This window comes from Lutra lutra, chromosome 13, assembly GCF_902655055.1.
Source record: "Lutra lutra chromosome 13, mLutLut1.2, whole genome shotgun sequence".
Taxonomy (NCBI): domain Eukaryota; kingdom Metazoa; phylum Chordata; class Mammalia; order Carnivora; family Mustelidae; genus Lutra; species Lutra lutra.
Genome location: NC_062290.1, coordinates 73,191,212 through 73,196,479, shown reverse-complemented (window position 1 = coordinate 73,196,479; position 5,268 = coordinate 73,191,212). Strand labels below are relative to the sequence as shown.

The 5,268-nt window shown below is 40.0% G+C and overlaps 1 pseudogene; it reads left to right on the top strand.

Moving 5' to 3' along the window:
- The first annotated feature begins 249 nt into the window (after positions 1-249).
- On the top strand, positions 250-3,348 carry LOC125083001 (S-formylglutathione hydrolase-like; annotated as a pseudogene).
- Positions 3,349-5,268: the final 1,920 nt, after the last annotated feature.

The following is a 5,268-nucleotide window of genomic DNA, read 5'->3' as shown; positions in this document are numbered from 1 at the left end:
CTAACCCCCACCCTCCTGGGGTAAGTGAATGTTATTCTTCCTATTTGCATATGCAGAAAGTAGCAATTAACAATTCATGGATCAGTGAATATAGGTGATTTTCAGTTTCACAAGAATAAATTAATGCAGGTGATAATTGTGGGGTGGTGAGAAACATCAGAAGTTAATTCTGTATGGGTGAATGGTGGGAGGGAAGTGGACGATTCAGGAGGTAGAAGGATTGTTGAAGATAATAACTTTGTTTTGGACATGTGGAGTTTGAGATGCCCACAGAAAACTGGATGGTTGATCCAAGTTGTTAATGATTTAACAAGTCGAGAGTTTGGAAAAAGGTCTGGGCTGGGAATGGAGCTTTGCTTGTCGTGAATATCTGAAAGTGGATGAGGCCACTCAAGGGTCATGTGTATAGTATGATAATATGAGGCCAAAACGCGAGTATGCATCAGGAAAGCTTTTAAGTGGTGGGAGGAGAGGGCAGAGGCTAAAAGCCTATAAAGAGAAAGCAGATGATCACAGGATGAGCAGTTTCTATCACCTACTGACATTAATGGCAAATATTTACCAAGTCGAGCATGGTAGTCTTTACAGAAATGGTGTTCTTTTCTTCACAACCTTGCAGTGAACACTTTGAAGTGGAATGTTCTAGCTATTTTCATGTTTAGCATGAAACCAAGATGAATGAAAAGGAAAACAAGGTATGCAAGTATAGAGCATAGAATCAGGTTCAGTTTATATTCCAGGGAGCAATTTCTTGATGAAAGCCAAAGCTAGAAAGGAAACCAAATGACAATGTTGGGAGCTACACAGTGGAAATGACAGTTCTGGTCAGAATGGCGTATTCAAGAGCTAGCAGCTCCTAGTTTATCTTGTCCAGAGTTCACATGAAAATATTGACGAAAATCAGGAGATGATGACAATCCAAAACAACAAACAGTGAAAATGAGTATTAACAGACTGTTAGAACCCAGAAGAAGGGATGCATGGGTAGCTCAGTCAGTTAAGTGTGTCTGCCTTTGGCTTGGTCATGATCCCAGGGTCCTGGTATCGAGTCCCACGTTGGGCTCCTGGCTCAACAGGGAGCCTGCTTCTCCCTCTGCCTGCTGCTCCCTCTGCTTGTGCTCGCTTCCTCTATCTTACACAAATAAATAAAATCTTTAAAAAAAAAAAAAAAGAACCGGGAAGAAATTTTCAGTAATTCCTGGGCTAACGAAGGTTGATTTATTTTAAAAAATGAATAGTGTTCTATATAATTTTCACTTTGTGGAACGGAGCTGCTCCTGGCACACAATAGTCTGTGGGATCACTAGTTACTACTGGAAGCCTCAACTTCTTCATTAGTAAACCTTACTTACTAGGATTTCTGTGGATTAAAGGAGCTAATGCAGACTAATTGCTTATCAGAGAGCTTGGTACAAAGGAATTAATAAATAGTCAGTAGTTCTTAAATGGATCTTCTCCCAAGTTGCCAAAAATTATTGATTAAAAACAGGAAAGAAGGAGCATTCAAAATAACAAATGTTGACAGTAGAGGCTGACCGCCTGTTGCCAGAATCTGGGAGGGATGTTCTCTAATCACTAGCTTGAATGAAACCCCATTTATGAAACACGTGGGTTTTTTCTGCTTCTTCACTTTTTGAAACAAAACTATTTATTACCATCATCACCAACATATAGAACTTCCTCTGTGCCAAGTACTGTATGACGTGTGTGTTCACTTGGGCTCTAAGCATCCCCATCTGTCAGCCCTGGTCAGGGCATCTGGAATCTGGAATCACATGCAAATTATGAATTTTTCTGGAGAGAGGATCTATAGCTTTCATAAGCTTTTCAAAGTGTTGTGTGCCTTCCTCCTGCCCCCATAGACTAAGAAACAGTGTCAAGTAGAACCTTCTCATTTTATTGAGAGCCCAAATGGGCTGTCACCCCATCAGGTCTTATTTACTTGTATTGATCACCCAGAGCCTCTATACTGTCAATCATGAGCTCTCAGACTGGTGAGAATAATCCTAATTTTGCAAGGGAGAAATATACATATTATTGATTTTATTTTTACTAAAATCTGCCTAATGTCTTATTCCTGTTTTGAAATATGGTTTTATCACAATCTTTATCATTTTCTAATAGATCTCTTGCCATTTTTATATTGGCCACTTCCTCTAAAATCTAGAATCTTGAGTCTAAAAGGTTCAGTTATCACACTATAATGCCATTTTATTTGGTTATTTGCTTATTCTCTCAGAATTTGGAAGTCACACATTCAGATGTTTCCAAAAAAGCCAGCAGTTCTAAAACTGAAGCCATTGCTTTAAAATGTGTATGAGAAGGTCACAAAAGGAACCAAATGTTCTCTCTCCACCCTATTATGAGACCTTCACTATCCAAAAAATAGAAAGCACTTAACGAAATTCAGGGATTGATTTGTCATTTACGTAAAACTGGATAAACACTTGCAGAGTAGGAGTGTAAAAATTGTTGAGCCTGCTAACTTCAAGCCTAGAAAATAAAAAATATGAGAGCTGAAACAGAATTATAAAATTATAATATTAGAACTCTTTTGTGAAAATGACCTCCAAATAATTACTTATTCAGGAGCCCGGTGGTTCCAATTCTTACTCTATAGGCACTTTTCAGGCACTGATTTTTAAAAACTACCACAAGGCTTACATTTTTAAAAAAGATTTATTTATGTATTTGAGAGAGAGAGGGAGAGAAAGAGTGGCGGAGGGAGAGAATGGTCAGGCAGAATCCCCACTGAGCCTGACTCTGGGCTCGAGCCCACCACCCATGAGATCATCTGAGTTGAAACCAAGAGTTGGACACTTAGCCAATTGAGCTACCCAGGAGCCCCAAGTACAGAATGTATTCTTATGTAACTAGGGCGCTTCCCCAACTTATAAATGCCAGTTTTCCAGTGGACCCCCAAAGGATGTCTATCTTTGGCCACTCCGTGGGAGGCCATGAAACTTTGATTTGTGCTCCAAAGAATCTTGGAAAATACAAATCTGTATCTGCCTTTGCTCCAATTTGCAACCCAGTGCTCTGTCTTTGGGACAAAAAATCCTTTAGTAGATATTTAGGGACAGATCAAAATAAATGGAAGACTTATGATGCCACCCAGCTTGTGAGGTCCTACCCAGGTGCTCAGCGAGACATAATAATTGATGAAGGAAAAGATAACCAGTTCCTTCCAGATGGACAGTCACTACTTGGTAACTTCATAGCTGCCTGCACAGAAAAGAAAGTCCCTGTTGTTTTGAGGTTTAAGAGGGTTATGATGATAGCTACAGCATCAATGCAACCTTTATTCCTGATCACATCAGAGATCATGCAAAATACCCGAATGCATGAAAAATTTAAGATAAGAGAATTTCTTCAGGACTACAAAAAAATGTAATAAACAGAATTTCAGGGAAAAGTGATTTTAAACTGTTGGATTTCATAGTGCTAAAAATTCATCATCCATAGTTGAATCACTTTCTGAATAAACATATAAAACCTGAAAAAAGTAATTTTGAATTTCTTTCTATGACTTTAAGCATTTTTTCATAATTTTCAAAGGTCATGAAATTTTTCTCATATATATCCGTGTGATATTGAAATTACAGTTGAAAATTTGCTTCAAAATGGTGTTTTGGTACTAAAATTTTTTTTGTATTTCACAAAATCGTATTTATTTCATGAATGTCCCGCTCTAATAGTTAATTTCCTGTGCTCTAATCTTTTGCTGTATAAAGTATGGTCTGTGGATCAGCAGCATTAGTATCTCCTGAAAGCTTATTAGAAATGCAGAAATTCTACTCCAATCCCACACAGACTGAAGTAGATCTGCCTTTTACAGGAATCCTCTGCACCTGAAGGTGATTCGTATGCACTTGAAAGCAGTGGTTCTCACACCAGTCAGAAGAGCTAAAATTAACCAGTCAGGAAATGACAGATGTTGGCGAGGATGTGGAGAAAGGGGAACCCTCCTGTACCATTGGTGGGAATGCAAGCTGGTTCAGCCACTCTGGGAAACAGCATGGAGGTTCCTCAAAAAGTTGAAGATAGAGCTACCCTACGACCCAGCAGTTGCACTACTGGATATTTACCCCAAACATACAAATATAGTGATCCGAAGAGGCACGTGTTCCCCAATGTTTATAGCAGCAATGTCCACAATAGCCAAACTATGGAAAGAGGCTAGATGCCTAGATGTCCATCAATTGATGAATGGATAAAGAAGTTGTGGTATACACACACACACACACACACACACACACACACAGGAATATTATGCAGCCATCAAACCCCCCGAAATCTTGCCATTTGCAACGACATGGATGGAACTAGAGGGTATTGTGCTAAACGAAGTAAGTCAATCAGAGAGAGACAATTATCATATGATCTCCCTGATTTGAGGAATTTGAGAAACAAGACAGAGGGTCATAGGGGAAGGGAAGGAAAAATGAAACAAGATGAAACCAGAGGGGCGCCTGGGTGGCTCAGTGGGTTAAAGCCTCTGCCTTCGGCTCGGGTCGTGGTCCCGGGGTCCTGGGATCAAGCCCCGCGTCGGGCTCTCTGCTCGGCGGAGAGTCTGCTTCCTCCTCTCTCTCTCTGCCTGCTTCTCTGCCTACTTGTGATCTCTGTCAAATAAATAAATAAAATCTTAAAAAAAAAAAAAAAAGATGAAACCAGAGAGGGAGACAAAACTTAAGAGACTCTTGGTCTCAGGAAACAAACTGAGGGTTGCTGGGGTGGGGTGGGGGAGGGATGGGATGATAGACATTGGGGAGGGTATGTGCTATGGTGAGTGCTGTGAATTGTGTAAGACTGATGAATCATAGACCTGTACCTCCGAAACAAATAATACATTACATGTTAATTTTTTAAAAAAGGAAGAAAGAAAGTGGTTCTCACTGTATGACCTCTGGAACAACAGCTTCTGCTGGGTATTTATTAGGAATGGAAATCCTCAGGCCCCATTCAAACCTACTGAATCAGCAGCTCTAGCAATCTGTGTTTTATCAGACTCCTGGTGATGGTTCTCATGATAAATTGGCTGCACAGTAAAGTCATTCTGTTGCACAATAGAGTCACCTGGGGAACTTCGAAAAATCTTAATGCCCAGGTTGCAACTCACACAAGTTAAATCAGTCTTTGTGACTGAGACCCAGGTATTAGTGTTTTTAAAAAGTCCTCAGGCATTTGGGGCACCTGGGTAGCTTAGTCACTTGGGTGTCTGATTCTTATTTTCAGTTGAGGTTACCATTTCATGGGTTGTGAGATCAA